The sequence below is a fragment of the Syzygium oleosum genome, unplaced genomic scaffold, assembly GCF_021117445.2.
Source record: "Syzygium oleosum isolate NSW1041296 unplaced genomic scaffold, Sole_v2.1 Sole_v2.08, whole genome shotgun sequence".
NCBI classification, from domain to species: Eukaryota; Viridiplantae; Streptophyta; class Magnoliopsida; order Myrtales; family Myrtaceae; genus Syzygium; species Syzygium oleosum.
This window is the reverse complement of record NW_026607492.1, coordinates 3850203-3866655: the sequence shown is the minus strand read 5'-3', so window position 1 is coordinate 3866655 and position 16453 is coordinate 3850203. Positions and strand designations below refer to the sequence as shown.

The 16453-nt window shown below is 40.5% G+C and overlaps 1 protein-coding gene and 1 long non-coding RNA gene across 2 annotated transcripts in view; one reads left to right on the top strand and one right to left on the bottom strand.

The window, feature by feature from the left end:
- The window catches only part of LOC115688042 (uncharacterized), an 81836-nt gene that overhangs the window by 13871 nt on the left and 51512 nt on the right, over positions 1-16453 (bottom strand). The window lies entirely within an intron of this gene.
- LOC130138791 (uncharacterized) lies at positions 4007-5143 on the top strand. The gene is made up of 2 exons (XR_008817077.1): positions 4007-4447; positions 4813-5143. It is a non-coding gene; the product is annotated as an uncharacterized LOC130138791 (long non-coding RNA).

The following is a 16453-nucleotide window of genomic DNA, read 5'->3' as shown; positions in this document are numbered from 1 at the left end:
GCAGTTTTCAAATTACCAAAAAATAATAACTATTTTCTTCTCTATCCCCTATTGGACCGTAGGAGTATCAACATTTTGTTTGTACAAGTTAAGAATAATGCTAAAGAGAGGAATATAGAACTTTTTGTATATTCGATGACGAAAAGATAAGGAGTACATGAGCCCATTTATAGGCTTTACAAGTCAACTATCTACGATAACAAAATATTACACAATGAATCACAAAGATATCTAGAATATTATAGATATCCAAAATATCGTAAAGATATCACAAGATATATTATATATTTAGGACATCATGAAGATATCTAGAATATTATAGATATCTGTAATATCGTAAATAATCTAAGATAATCTAAATATATCTAACATCCCCCTTCAAACTCCAGTCCCCTCAAACTCAATGTGACATCGAAGAAGTCAATTGGAGTTTGAAGAAAAGATCTCGAAAATGCCCAGGTGGATGTTCTTTTGTGGATATATTAGCAGTCTGATACAAGTCGTACAGTACCATGAAGCACATGAGATCGTATGAAATGACAGTCAATTTCAATATGCTTGGTGCGCTCATGGAAATATCATTATGAGCTATTTGAATAGCACTCCAGTTGTCACAATAAATTATTGTTCCACTGTTATGACGGAGTCCCATGTCTTCTAATAATCATCGTACCCAAGTAATTATGATGTCGTATTAGCAAGAGCACGATATTCCGCTTCAGTGCTAGATCGAGCTACAACGGTCTGTTTCTTGCTACGCCATGATATAAGTGAGGTACCAAGAAAGAAGTAGTAGCATGTAGTAGAGCGACGATCAAGAGGATCACCAACCCAATCAGCATCTAAATAAACCTTCAACTCCAAAATAGAATCAACGGAAAAATGAAGATCATGAAATAAGGTACCCTTCACATAGCGAAGAATACGAAGGACAACGGCAAAGTAAATCATACGTGGTGTAGTCATGAACTGACTGACTACGTGAACAGCATAAGCAATGTCAAGACGAGTAACAGTGAGAGATACAATACTACCAACTAACTGTCGATAAAGTGTAGGATTTGAAAGAGCAGTTCCATCGTTAGCATTAAATTTGGCATTTGCCTCAATTGGAGTTGTAGCAGTCTTAGTATCAGTGAGTCCTGCGCGAGAAAGAAGATCGGTGGCTTATTTTGCTTGAGAAAGATAATAGCTCAAGGAGTTTGAGGTAACCTCAAAGCCTAAAAAGTAATTGAGTCGCCTGAGATCTTTCATTTCAAACTTCTGACTGAGATATTGCTGGAGCTTTGTAATACCGATATGATCATCGCTGATAATAACCATGTCATCCACGTATAATAGCAGTGGGATATACCCACGAGATGTTTTCTGAACGAATAGTGCATTGTTATAGGGATTGCATCTAAAACCAAGATATTCCATGGTGGAACTGGACTTAGAATACCATGCACGAAGAGCTTGTTTCAGTCCATATAAAGCTTTACGTAAACAACACACTTTATTAGAAGTAGTAGTATATTCTGGAGGAAGCTCTATAAATACTTCCTCAGCAAGATCGCCATTAAGAAAGGCATTTTTAACATCTATCTAGAATAGAGGTCATTTCTTAATAGTTGCAACAGCAAGAAAACTTCTAACAAAAGTAAGACGTGCAACTAGAGCAAATGTCTCAACATAGTCAATTGCATACTCTTGAGTGAAGCCTTTTCCTACTAGTCTAGCTTTGTAGCATGCCACCGTACCATCTGCCTTAGTCTTGATCTTATACACCCATCTACAACCTATAGCTGACTTTCCAGGAGTCAAATCAACAAATTCCCAAGTGTGAGAATTGTTTAGCGCATGGGATTTGCTTGCTGGCCGTTACTTCACCTCGAACATTGCTCATCAGTATCAGCTGTTAGGCAATTTGCATCGCATGCATCAATAGACAAGTCAATCTATTAACGATTTTTTGTCCGCTATGCATGCTGTTTGGGATCAATTGGCTTTATCAGAGCCGCAATGGGAAGCTGATGCTGATGCTCGGAAGTTCACCGAATATTGCGAAAATATCACAAAATATTCAGAATATTATAGATATCTGTAATATCGTAAATAATCTAAGATAAATAGCTAACTACCCCTCGCGCACCACCATCCTATCGTTCAAGAAAAACTAAGACTCTGTTTATTTCACAGAAAATATAACGTTTTTTGAAAACGTTTTCAATATATTTACGTAATAATAATGCACATTTCCAATGTACATAACTAGGAAAACTATTGCTTAATTCCTAAACCTTATGTAAGACATGCGATCTAGTCCTAAACAAGTTTAATCAAGTCGTAAAACTTTACTGGGAAATGTAACCGAGTCTTAAAATTTTTAGTTCATTCGGTTAAGTCCTAGAACTTTATTATTGAGAAATGCAATGAAGCCTTAAAACTCAAATGGAAATAGTAATTTAAGGATGTTATGTAAGCAGCTTTAGGTTATTGTTCATAGAATGGACTCTGATTACACTTCTTAAAAGAGATTCGGGACTTAACTGGACCAATTAAAAAAATTTAGGGCTTGATTACATTTCGTACACAAAATTTAGGACTTCCATTACACATCTCCATACTTATTTGGAGAACTCCCAAGAACTTATTAGGCTCCGTTGTTTCGCAGAAAATGAATCATTTGAAAAATATTTTCCTAAAAACGATCATTTATATCACTTACAAAAATAAACGAATGATAAAAAATTTCACCGTTTACGAAAATATTTAGATATAAATTATTATCAATAATGAAATATTTTCCATAGACTAATTATTTCAAGCATTACAAACTTTTATTTTTAAAAAAATATTTTCTAAATTAATCATTTTCGCGAAACAAATGTAGGTTTAGATTTGTGCCCAGTCTTCTTAAGTCCAAAACAACAGTGCCCCACGCACATGGCTTCAGGCCATCGCCGCTAATGCGTGAGATTCCGCAAGCGGATACTGACTTTTGAGTGCTCTCATTGTCAGCTCACGCAAAGTAAAAACAAACTTCTTTGCAATTGGCTGAAGCGGACACGACTCATCAACAACATGAAAGCCAAAGTCCCAACCCCCCAAGGTGTCGGTCGGCTGGAGCGGCGCTCTGATTTGAATTTAGTAGATCTTATATATCGATTCGGAGCGATCTTAGGGGTCGGGAATATCGTCCTGTGAGTGGAGTCTTATATGATGTACATGAATGAGATGTTTTGGGTAAATCGACACTGATTAGTTAGATTGAAAATAAAAACGTCACGTTGTGACAAATGAGCCCCAATTATATTGGGTTCGAGCTCAACGTTGGTCATAGTTGTAGCGAGGTGTAGACTGTAGAGGAGAGAGAGAGAGAGCAAGAGATAGTGGAACATGGGCGAGGGAGGGAGAGGGGGCGGACCTGCAGTGACGACGAGTCGGGGCGTCTTTGTCCTTGCCCACGGCGGGGTTGGAGGTATCAGTAGTCCAATGGTTGTGATGCGAAAATAAAATATTTAAGAAAAAAAAATTCTCTTTCCTTTTGTTCCTAAACAAAAATGAGATTTTATATCGCTCAATCTTTTCCTTTATTTACCTCTTTGTTCCATTACTTGCTAAATCTAAAACTGAAAAATACTTAATATGATTTTTCAGCTTACATTTTAAGCATAGAAGTTTTAGTTTTTTTTTTCAAATCAATGCATCAAAGTGCCATTTGTGAATTCATAATATGAAATTCAAATTTATGATGAGAAATTGGAATATCACGATATTATTGGCAAATGGTACGATGAATCATAATTTTCATGATACATGATTAAATTATGACCAAAATTTTTCGTTTAAAAGAAAGATACTTACGTCGAAATAATTTGTTAACCGAAAAAAAAAAATTGTTACATCGCACGGCCAACTGAAGTATGATGGTGGTGCAATGTCACCCTGTGACCTTTGTCTGTTCCGTCTCTCCTCCTATTAATATGCATGTCCCGTCCATTTGATAAAGAACTACCATAAACAGAGAGCCAATCCTCCGTAACTCTTCTTTGAGAGATAGAGAGAGAGAGAGAGAGAGTGTATGGAAGTCGATAAGGTCACGACGGTTCGTTTCTTCCTTGCGTGGTGCCTGCTCGCGACCACGGCGATTGCTCTGGCCGGCTGTCGCGGAGCGGGAGCCTCTCCGGAAGCCAGCAACGCCACCGTCACTCGGCGGTGCCACGGCGGCGAGTGCCTCATCGCCTACCGGCAACCGGAGGTGGAGCTGATGGCGGTGCTGGACCCGGAGCGCACCCTGGGCAGCATACTGGCCGACGGCAAACCCATAGACATCTTGAAAGCGACCGCTAATCAGTATGGCCCCGCCCGTTGTGGCCGCTTCGCACCGGGACGCTACACGTCCTGCACTACCAGGAAAGGTCCCAACCCTCGCTACAGCCCTTATTACCGTAAAGGGTATTAGGTAAGATCATGGATTGTGGAAATGCTTTGTTAATTCTCCTTATCAGTTGGTGGATCTTCTTTTCAAAGATATTGTCATCACCGTGATTGCTTTTCGAAAATAGGGTCTAATGCATGTGCCAAAATTAGTTCTATTCTGCGTCCTGAAAATAGAATTATTATGCAACTCGAGGCTTACAGCTTCTTCCATTCGATTGTTATTGTTTGCTCATGGTGTTAGGCGAGATGCTCCCTCTTTTCGCTCCCCGATAATTAGACATTACCGCTCCCAAGTAATGCACACGTCGCGCGCTCTCTCTCTCTCTCTCTCGACAAAATATTCAACGAAACCGGCAAATCTAATGGAACTCACGTGGTTGCAACTAGGGATGATCGATTTTCGGACGGTCCAACTTTCCACCCAAGAACTGGAAAACCGAACAGAGGGACCGATTCTCAATTTCTAAAAACGGGAATCGGACTGGTGCCCCCTAAAACCGGACTTGATCGGGCCGACCGGTCCCCGGTGGGCCGATGGAACCCATGGCATATTTAGTTTTTTTATTTGTCGTTAATGTTCAAGATGCAATTGAAAATGTTCTTGATGATCAATGCGTATCTACAATCAGTGAGTTACGTGAAACATTGTAGGTTTCGCATAGATTTTTTTCAATTTGTGGCAAAATTTAGTTGGAATGAGCAATTACTATTGTGTTTTGATTTGTTCTTGTCATCTTACTCATATGCATAAGTAAAGGTAGTCACTCTATCCTTGAATGGCCTTTCTTTGTGCAATAGGAGATAAATTTGGATTTTTTCTTTTATAGATTTTTAAAAATTAAAAAAATTAAAAAATAAATAAGTCCGGTCCAGGTGGTCTTGAGGAGCAATTCCACACTTGGAACTAAGAACCATACCAAAATTCACCAATTTTAATTTTATAAAACTGAGAACCGGACTGATGCCCCCGAGAATCACCCAGAACAAGCCGATCTGATTTGATCCAAGCGGTTTCCCATATGAGCAATTTCTTTTGCTCACCCCTAGTCGCAACACATTATCAAGCTCCATTTACTAGAGAGGAAAGTGTCGACAACAGATATGGTTGGCGTGATGGTCGGCATTGACGTTGGCGGTGCCAATGTGCACGATGTCCTATCGATGGGGAGGTCGGCCCGATTAGGGGTCTCAAAACTTTGACAAAAGGACCTCTCCATAAAGTTAGACAGTCATCTCACGAGAGTCCCACGATACCAACGCTTAGTATATCGGTTATGTTACTTTCTCGAGAGAGCATCGCTGCGTATACGTATTGAATAAGGTCACGTTTAACAAAGTTCCATCACATTATTCATAGTAGGTCAATGCGATAATCAAGTATCCTTCTTCTTCTCGGATTGCTTGCAGCGTCATGGATCCACGAATGAGGTCCACCTCGTAGATATGCAAACCATTGCCGACGCTCCCATCCAAACCGTGAGCCATCCACATCGTACTTAAAGTTCACATTGCCAAATTCTCGGTTTCATTTAGGCACCATTTATATCACGGAAAACATTTTTCTCATTTTTTGGTATTTGGTTCGCTTAGGAAAATTATTCAATGGAAAATTTATGTTTAAATTTAGGAAAATGATTTCTTCTTTAAAAAATCGAAAATCATTTTCCAAAATATGATTAATATCAATGCTTGACCCGCAACTCTACGCTTAGGCATGGAAATCCCAATGCTGGTTTACGGCGTTCGGAACCAAATCTCTGGCACCCGGGACCGGTTTCATGGAATCTAGGCCGTGACCTTGGTGCCAATGCACGGATCCTCGGTGCTTACGCCTGAGTCCATCGAGGCCGAGCCCGAGACGTTAGCGCCCGTACCTAGGGCCCTGGCGCTCGCGCCCAAGTTCATCTAGGCCGGGCCTAAATCCTCGGTGCTCATGCATGATGCATCGACACCGGAGCCCGAGTCCATAAAGGCCGAGTGCTGGATCCCAGTATTCGAGCCCAAATCCCCAACGCCCGAGCGTGGGTCCACAAAGGCAGTACATGGATCCATTGAGGCCTAGTCCGGGACCCCGGTGCCCGAGATTAGGTCCATCGTGCTCCGATACTTGGCGCCTTGGTTGGTCCATTGAGGTCAAACCCAGGACTCTAGTGCTCTTACCCGGCTCCCCGGCTGCATATACGCAAGTTACTAGCACTTAAATAATACATGCCTGTTTAGAAAAATCAAATCGGATTTTTTATATTAAATAACGGAAAATATTTTCTAGTACATTTTTTTATTTTCAGCTAAATATCGAAAAATATTGTTATTATCTTAGAAAATGAATTCCTGAAATTTTTTGCGAAATAAACAGAACATTGATCATCAGAATGTTACTTTTTCTTTTTCTTTTTTTATCTATACTCCTCTAACTCTCCTCTCTCGTATTTTTACTCTACTTTTTGCAGACCACAATCATTTTTTTTTTGTGATTTTCATCAGGAAAGTTAGAGATAAATAGGGATTAGGGAATCAATGACTGACCTTGCTTGCGTGGAGACATGCGGGACCATCGACCCTAAAGAAGAGGAAAAGAAAAGGGTTAATATCACCAAAAATCCCAAACGGGTACATCTGTGATAATTTTACTCTGAACTAATTTTTTGACCACTAAAAATCCCAAACTTGTACACTAATGATAATTTTACCCAAACCTAATTTTTTGACCACTAAAAACTCCAAACTGATATATTTGTGATAAATTTGCCCTCCGTTAGGGGCCGTTAAATTGAATTAATATCACGAAAAATCACAAATTGATAAACTTGTGACAAACAGAGGGGTAAAACCCCAAACTAGTACACCTGTCAACTATCACGTGTCATCAAACTTAACAATTTGACAATAAAATTTAATGGAAACAAACGGAGGGTAAATTTTTCATAAGTGTACCAGTTTGGGATTTTTGGTGGTCAAAAAATTAGTTCGGGGTATACCGATTTAGGGTTTTTGTGGTCAAAAAATCAGTTCGGAGTAAAATTGTTACAGGTGTACCAATTTGTGAATGTAGTAGATCATATATCGTGTTCTAATCGCATCGACTCGGAGTGATCTTTAGGGGCTCAGGAATGTTGTGTTGGAAAAAAATTAGATGATATGAAAAATAAGAATCGTTAGAAATCTGTTGAAAAAGATGAGAAAATAAGATCAATTATTTGAGTCATGCATGCACCGTCCTTAAGGATAATTTTGTCTCTTGAAGTACGAAACTTGGTGCTTTCTTTATTCCACTTAGAATAGTAGAATAACTAGGAACGACGTTATGTTATGTGTATAACCAAGTGAAGAAAGGAAAGATATGTAAAAAGAAAAAAAGAATATTCTTGTTTTGATATATATCTCACATTTCAATTACGTTCGGAGTAACAATTTGTAAGTTAAAAAAAAATAGCCGTTTTTCATCAGCAATTCTTGCATTTAATTGAAAAACCTTACAAATCATTTGCAAATTGATAGCAGTCAAGATTGTTACAAAAACGTTACTAAACCATTATAATATGTTACGAAACCATTATAAATTAATGGCGGATGACGGTAAAAAACTGTTACAATAACAATACATTTTAATAAATACAACAATTCCCCACATATTTCAAAAGGCTTTGAAAAGAAATGAAAGAATAATGTTGGGTTATTGGAATGTAATGCATCGAAACTAGTGCTTGTTAGGCTATAAACCAGACCTAGAAAGAATGAAATATAACGAAATCATTGGAGAAGTTTGAAACTTCTATAAATCAAGAATTTCTTTTTATGAATTATAAATTTCACCAATCACATTACACTCCCACAAATTTCGTTGTTCAACTCGGTTTTGCGCTAATAAGCCATGCATGTGTTTGTTTTATTTATAGGGAAAAGACTACCAAAAACTCCAAACTATGCCACCTGCGACACATTTACCCTGAACTTTTTTTTGTGACACCAAAAACCCCAAACTATGCTATTTGTGACACATTTACCCCAATGTACTTTAGTCCATGGACATTTTTGTCTTTTTGCTTTTTCTTTTTTTCTTTTGCTTTTTTTTCCTTTCCGACGAGGGTGGCCCTCGCCGGCGTCGGCGAGGGCGGCCCTCGCCGGCGTCTAGCGAGGGCGGCCCGCGCGCCGGCTCGGGCGAGGGTCGCCCTCGCCCGGCGTCCGGGCGAGGGCGCCTCGCCGGCGAGCGAGGGCGGCCCTCGCCCGAGGCTCAAGCGAAGGTGACCCTTGCCCGACGCCGGTGAGGGTCGCCCTCGCCTCGAGTCGGGCAAGGGCCGCCCTCGCTCGCCCAGGCGAGGCGACCCTCGCCCGACGCCGGCGAGGGCGGCCCTCGCCGGAAAGGAAAAAAAAAAGAAAAAGCAAAAAAGATGAAAATGCCCATGGACTAAAGTACATTGGGGTAAATTTGTTACAAATAGCATAGTTTGGGGTTTTTGGTCTTACAAAAAAAAGTTCAGGGTAAATGTGTCACATGTGGCATAGTTTGGGGTTTTTTATGGTCTTTTCCCTTATTTATAAGTGCTCTAAATTATTGCCAATAATTCTTATAGGAGCGGCACTACTTCACATTCCATCTAGTGCATTTGACAATTTAATACACCGCCAATAATGGCTATCGATTCATTAAGAGCTTAGCTCAATCTCTTTTTCATTGCAGTCTGACATTATTTTCACCTTAGGAGGGGCAAAAATTTTAATAGTGCATCATTAGATCAACAAGTGACTTGTTATTACCAATATGAATCTAATTCATGGGATCGCCAATCACATAGGTTGGGTTATCATCACTGCTATTTTTCTTCCACTGGCTTAAGTTTCATTCCCCTTGATGTATAGTCAGAGGATCGGCCAAAATCAATCGGTGGACATAATTCCATATTTAAGCAATTGTTGTAAGACATCACGTCTCAATCGGATGTGACTATTTTTACCATTGAAAGTTTCATTCTTTGCAATGGTATTATAGCTTTGCAATGACGATTGCCACTTGGCAATCACGATACATAAAAGGTGTTGGTTTCATTCCCTTTCCCAATAACTTGAGCAGTTTTCAAATTACCAAAAAATAATAACTATTTTCTTCTCTATCCCCTATTGGACTGTAGGAGTATCAACATTTTGTTTGTACAAGTTAAGAATAATGCTAAAGAGAGGAATATAGAATTTTCTGTATATTCGATGATGAAAAGATAAGGAGTACATGAGCCTATTTATAGGCTTTACAAGTCAACTATCTACGGTAACAAAATATTACACAATCAATTACAATCAATCACAAAGATATCTAGAATATTATAGATACCCAAAATATCATGAAGATATCACAAGATATATTATAGATATTTAGGACATCATGAAGATATCCAGAATATTATAGATATCTGTAATATCGTCAATAATCTAAGATAATCTAAATATATCTAACATCCCCCTTCAAACTCCAGTCCCCTCATACTCAATGTGACATCGAAGAAGTCAATTGGAGTTTGAAGAAAAGATCTCGAAAACACCCAAGTGGATGTTCTTTTGTGGATATATGAGCAGTCTGATACAACTCGTAGAGTACCATGAAGCACATGAGATCATATGAAATGACAGTCAATTTCAATATGCTTGGTGCGCTCATGGAAACATCATTATGAGCTATTTGAATAGCACTCCAGTTGTCACAATAAATTATTGTTCCACCGTTATGATGGACTCCCATGTTATCTAATAATCATCGTAACCAAAGTAATTCTGATGTCGTATCAGCAAGAGTACGATATTCCGCTTCGGTGCTAAATCGAGCTACAACGGTCTGTTTCTTGCTACGCCATGATATAAGTGAGGTACCCAGAAAGAAGTAGTAGTCTGTAGTAGAGCGATGATCAAGAGGATCACCAACCCAATTAGGGTCAGAATAAGCCTTCAACTTCAAAGTAGAATCAGCGGAAAAATGAAGACCATGAAATAAGGTACCCTTCACATAGCGAAGAATACAAAGGACAACGGCAAAGTAAATCATACGTGGTGTAGTCATGAACTCGACCGACTACGTGAACAGCATAAGCAATGTCAAGACGAGTAACAGTGAGAGATACAATACTACCAACTAACCGTCGATAAAGTGTAGGATTTGAAAGAGCAGTTCCATCGTTAGCATTAAATTTGGGATTTGCCTCAATTGGAGTTGTAGCAGTCTTAGTATCAGTGAGTCCTGCACGAGAAAGAAGATCGGTGGCGTATTTTGCTTGAGAAAGATAATAGCTCAAGGAATTTGAGGTAACCTCTAAGCCTAAAAAGTAACTTAGTCGCCCAAGATCTTTCATTTCAAACATCTGACTGAGATATTGCTGGAGCTTTGTAATACCGATGTGATCATCGCCGGTAATAACCATGTCATCCACGTATAATAGCAATAGGATATACCCACGAGATGTTTTTTGAACGAATAGTGCGTTGTCATGGGGATTGCATCTAAAGCCAAGATATTCCATGGTGGAACTGGACTTAGAATACCATGCACGAGGAGCCTGTTTCAGTCCATATAAAGCTTTACGTAAACAACATACTTTATTAGAAGCAATAGTATATCCAAGAGGAAGCTCCATATATACTTTTTCAGCAAGATTGTCATTAAGAAAGGCATTTTTAACATCCATATGGAATAGAGGTCATTTCTTAATAGCTGCAACAGGAAGAAGACTTCTAACAAAAGTAAGACGTGCAACTAGAGCAAATGTCTCATCATAGTCAATTCCATACTCTTGAGTGAAGCCTTCTGCTACTAGTCTAGCTTCGTAGCATTCCACCGTACCATCTGCCTTAGTCTTGATCTTATACACCCATCTACAACCTATAGCTGACTTTCTAGGAGGCAAATCAACCAATTCCCAAGTGTGAGAATTGTCTAGCGCGTGGGATTTGCTTGCTGGCCGTTACTCCACCTCGAACATTGCTCATCAGTATCAGATGTTAGGCAATTTGCATCGCATGCATCAATAGACAGATCAGTCTATTAACGATTTTTTGTCCTCTATGCATGCTGTTTGGGATCAATTGGCTTTATCAGAGCCGCAATGGGAAGCTGATGCTGATGCTCAGAAGTTCACTTAATATCGCGAAGATATCACAAGATATCCAGAATATTATAGATATCTGTAATATCGCAAATAATCTAAGATAAATAGCTAACTACCCCTCGCGCACCACCATCCTATTGTTCAAGAAAAACAAAGACTCTATTTATTTCGCAGAAAATGTAACGTTTTTTGAAAACGTTTTCAATATATTTACATAATAATAATGCACATTTCCAATGTACATATCTGGGAAAACTATTGCTTAATTCCTAAACCTTATGTAAGACATGCGATCTAGTCCTAAACAAGTTTAATCAAGTCCTAAAACTTTACTGGGAAATGTATTTGAGTCTTAAAATTTTTAGTTGATTCGGTTAAGTCCTAGAACTTTATTGAGAAATGCAATGAAGCCTTAAAACTCAAATGGAAATAGTAATTTAAGGATGTTATGTAAGCAGTTTTAGGTTTTTGTTCCTAGAATGGACTATAATTACACTTCTTAAAAGAGATTCGGGACTTAACTGGACCAATTAAAAAAAAAATAGGACTTGATTACATTTCGTACACAAAACTTAGGACTTCCATTACACATCTCCATACTTATTTGGAGAACTCCCAAGAACTTATTAGGCTCAGTTGTTTCGCAAAAAAATAATGATCTGAAAAATATTTTCCTAAAAACGGTCACTTATATCACTTACAAAAATGAACGAATAATAAAAATTTTCACCGTTTACGAAAATATTTAGAAATAAATTGTTATTGATAATAAAAATATTTTCTATAGACTAATTATTTTAAGCGTTACAAACTTTTATTTTTAAGAAAATATTTTCTAACTTAATCATTTTCGCAAAACAAATGTAGGTTTAGATTTGTGCCCGGTCTACTTAAGTCCAAAACAACAGTGCCCCACGCACATGGCTTCAGGCCATCTCCGCTAATGCGTGAGATTCCGCAAGCGGATACTGACTTTTGAGTGCTCTCATTGTCAGCTCACGCAAAGTAAAAACAAACTTCTTTGCAATTGGCTGAAGCAGACACGACTCATCAACAACATGAAAACCAAAGTCCCGACCCCCCAAGGTGTCGGTCGGCTGGAGCGGCGCTTTGATTTGAATTTAGTAGATCTTATATATCGATTCGGAGCGATCTTAGGAGTCGGGAATATTGTTCTGTGAGTGGAGTCTTATATGATGTACATGAATGAGATGTTTTGCGTGAATCGATAATGATTAGTTAGATTGGAAATAAGAACGTCACGTTGTGACAAATGAGCCCCAATTATATTGGGCTCGAGCTCAACGTTGGTCATAGTTGTAGCGAGGTGTAGACTGTAGAGGAGAGAGAGAGAGCAAGAGATAGTGGAACATGGGCGAGGGAGGGAGAGGGGGCAGACCTGCAGTGACGACGAGTCGGGGCGTCTTTGTCGTTGCCCACGGCGGGGTTGGAGATATCAGTAGTCCAATGGTTGTGATGCGAAAATAAAATATTTAAGAAAAAAAAATTCTCTCTCCTCTTGTTCCTAAACAAAAATGAGATTTTATATCGCTCAATCTTTTCCTTTTTTTTACCTCTTTGTTCTATTACTTGCTAAATCTAAAACTGAAAAATACTTAATTGATTTTCAGCTTACATTTTAAGCATAAAAGTTTTAGTTCTTTTTTTCAAATCAATGCATCAAAGTACCATTTGTGAATTCATAATATGAAATTCAAATTTATGATGAGAAATTGGAATGTCACGATTTTATTGGCAAATGGTACGATGAATCATAATTTTCATGATACATGATTGAATTATGACTAAAATTTTTCGTTTAAAAGAAAGATACTTACGTCGAAATAATTTGTTAACCGAAAAAAAAAAATTTGTTACATCGCACGGCCAACTGAAGTATGATGGTGATGCAATGTCACCCTGTGACCTTTGTCTGTACGTCCTCTCCTCCTATTAATGTGCATGTCCCGTCCATTTGATAAAGAACTACCATAACCAGAGAGCCAATCCTCCATAACTCTTCTTTGAGAGAGAGAGAGAGAGAGAGAGAGAGTATATGGAAGTCGATAAGGTCGCGACGGTTCGTTTCTTCCTTGCGTGGTGCCTGCTCGCGACCGCGGCGATTGCTCTGGCCGGCTGTCGCGGAGCAGGAGCCTCTCCGGAAGCCGGCAACGCCACCGTCACTCGGCGGTGCCACGGCGGCGAGTGCCTCATCGCCTACCGGCAACCGGAGGTGGAGCTGATGGCGGTGCTGGACCCGGAGCACACCCTGGGCAGCATACTGGCCCCCGGCAGACCCATAGACATCTCGAAAGCGACCGGTAATCAGAATGGTCCCGCCCGTTGTGGCCGCTCCGCACCGGGACGCTACACGCCTTGCACTCCCCCTGGAAATCCCAAGCCTCGCCCCAACCCTTATCCCCGTAAATAGTAAGAACATGGGTCGTGGAAAAGCTTGTTAGTACTCAATATCGATTTGGTGGATTTTCTATGCAGAGATATTGTCATCATGTGATTACTCTTGGAAAATAAGGGTCTAATGCATGTGCAGAAGCGCTGCCTCTAGCGAAAGAAGTTCTGCGTCCTAAAATCGTTGAATTATTCAGCAATTGGAGGCCCGCGACTTGATTGTTTATTGTGTTACACGAGATATTCTCTTCTTTCGCTCTCTCGAATAATTGACGTTAGCGCTCTGTTTACACTGAAAAATAACCAACTTTTATGATCGACGGACAATAAATTCGGTCGATTGCAGTAATTATTAAGGCGGTTGACTTGAAAATTATCTCGAAAAGCGCCGTCAATTGGTGGATGGAGGTTATCATTTCATTTCAGAATTTTGCCGGAGTGTTGAAGGATGAGGAGAGTGCCGATTTTAGCCGGAACATTTCGAAACAAGACAGATTTTTCATGTCCGTGATCAACACAGAACCCCTTCCCACAAAAAAAAATTCAAAGTCTATCTTCTTGGTGAAGGATTTTTCGCTCTCTAGGCAAAACACACTCGGAAACAAGACGCAATTCACTGACTCTCTTTCTCTCTCTCTCGATCGAGCAAAAAATTATCCAGTGAATTCAATATATATTACCAAACTAAATTTGGACCATCGAATCTGATGGAATTCATGCGGGTCTCTTTCTCTCGCTGCCGTCACAGCTCTACGTACGCTGTTAAGCTCCATCTACTAGAGAAGAGGTGTCGAGATAAGGATTGCTGTTGGCGTGACGATTGCCGTCGGTGGTGGTGGTGGTGCCAAGTGTGCATGGCATCCGGTCGGCCGGGAGGTCGGTCGATCGAGGTCTGAAATCCTCGACCAAGGGACCTCTCTGTGAAGTTGGATAGTCATCTCACGGGAGTCACATGATACTGACCCTTAGTCTACAATTCATCTTACTTTCCCAAGAGAGTACGAATGAAGCATTGCTCTTCTCTTATTGTCTGCAGCATCATGGACTCACGGATGAGGTCGGCCTTGCAAATACGTGAAACATTGCCGACACTCCCGTCCGAACCGTGAACAATCCACATCGCACTTAAAGTTCACATTGCCCAGGGATTAAGGGAATCAACGACCGACTTTATGTGGAGACATGCGGGACCATCGACCCTAAAGAAGCGGAAAAGAAAATTTATCTGTATCTATCTGCGCATCTTAAAGACACTGAGGAGAGAACTTTATTGTCTCTTTTTCTTTTTGGTGTGTACTGTTCATCCACATGAATTTGCATGTAAAATGGATGCAGAAGATGGACCTTTTCAAGTCTTGGTCCTGTGCATGTGGAGGAGGACCACCTGCTCATCTGTCGGACAATAATGCAAATGGGCAACCTGACAAATTCTTTACTGTGCTCCCACGATACATTAAAAGAACAAACAAACACTATAAAAAAAAAGGGCAAAAGGACATCATAAGTCTCATAAGTTATGTACGACGAACACTTTGGTGTCATAACTTTTTTTCGGAACACTTTGTGCTAACTTTTTTGAAAAACGATCACTTTAGTGCCAATGCTGACATGGCTTGCCGGAAATCCTACGTGGCCCTGACATGACTCGCCGGAGAGGTCTATGGCTCGCCGGAGAGGTCCAGTCAGCATTAAAAACAAAAAACGACGCCGTTTAGGCCGCTGACGTGTACTTTTTTAAAAAAATAAAATTTAAATTATATTAATATAATTTAAAAAAAAGGAAAATACCACAAAAAATCCTAAATTATGACACTTGTGATAATTTACCCTGAACTTTTTTTTTACACGAAAAATCCCAAACTATGTCATTTGTGATAAGTTTACTCTGAACTTTTTTTTGTGATATTAAAAACTCCAAATTATACTCATTGTAATACATTTACCTCACAACACTTTAACCCAAGGGTATTTTCGTCTTTTTCCTTTTTCTGTTTTTTTTTTCTTTCTTCTCCGGCTAGGGTCGTCCTCGCCTGAGTCGGGCATGGGCGACCCTCGCTCGCCCAGGCGAGGACTTCCCTCGCCGGCCCCTGGCTGGGCGAGGGGAAGCAGCAGGCGAGGGCTTGCCGCCGCCCCACCACCACCGGCCGGGCAAGGGCTTCCGTCGCCCGACTCAGGCGAGGGTTGCCCTCGCCGGCGTCGGGCGAGGGAAGCCCTCGCCTGGGCGGGCGAGGGTCGCCCTCGCCTGAGTCGAGCGTGGGAGACCCTCGCCCGACGCCGGCGAGGGTCGCCCTCACTAGATCCGGCGAGGGCAGCCCTCGCCTGGGCCGGCAAGGGGCGGCCTCGCCTGTCGCCGGCGAGGGTCACCTCTCCCAGATCTGGCGAGGCCGCCCCTCGCCGGCCATGGGCAAGGTCGCCCTTGCCCAGCCCTTCCCGGGCTTCGCCGGTGGCCGGGCCGGCCACCGGCAACCGGCCGGCGAGGGGAGAAAAGAAAAAAAAGAAAAGAAAGAAAAAAGGAAAGAAGAGGAAAAAAAATG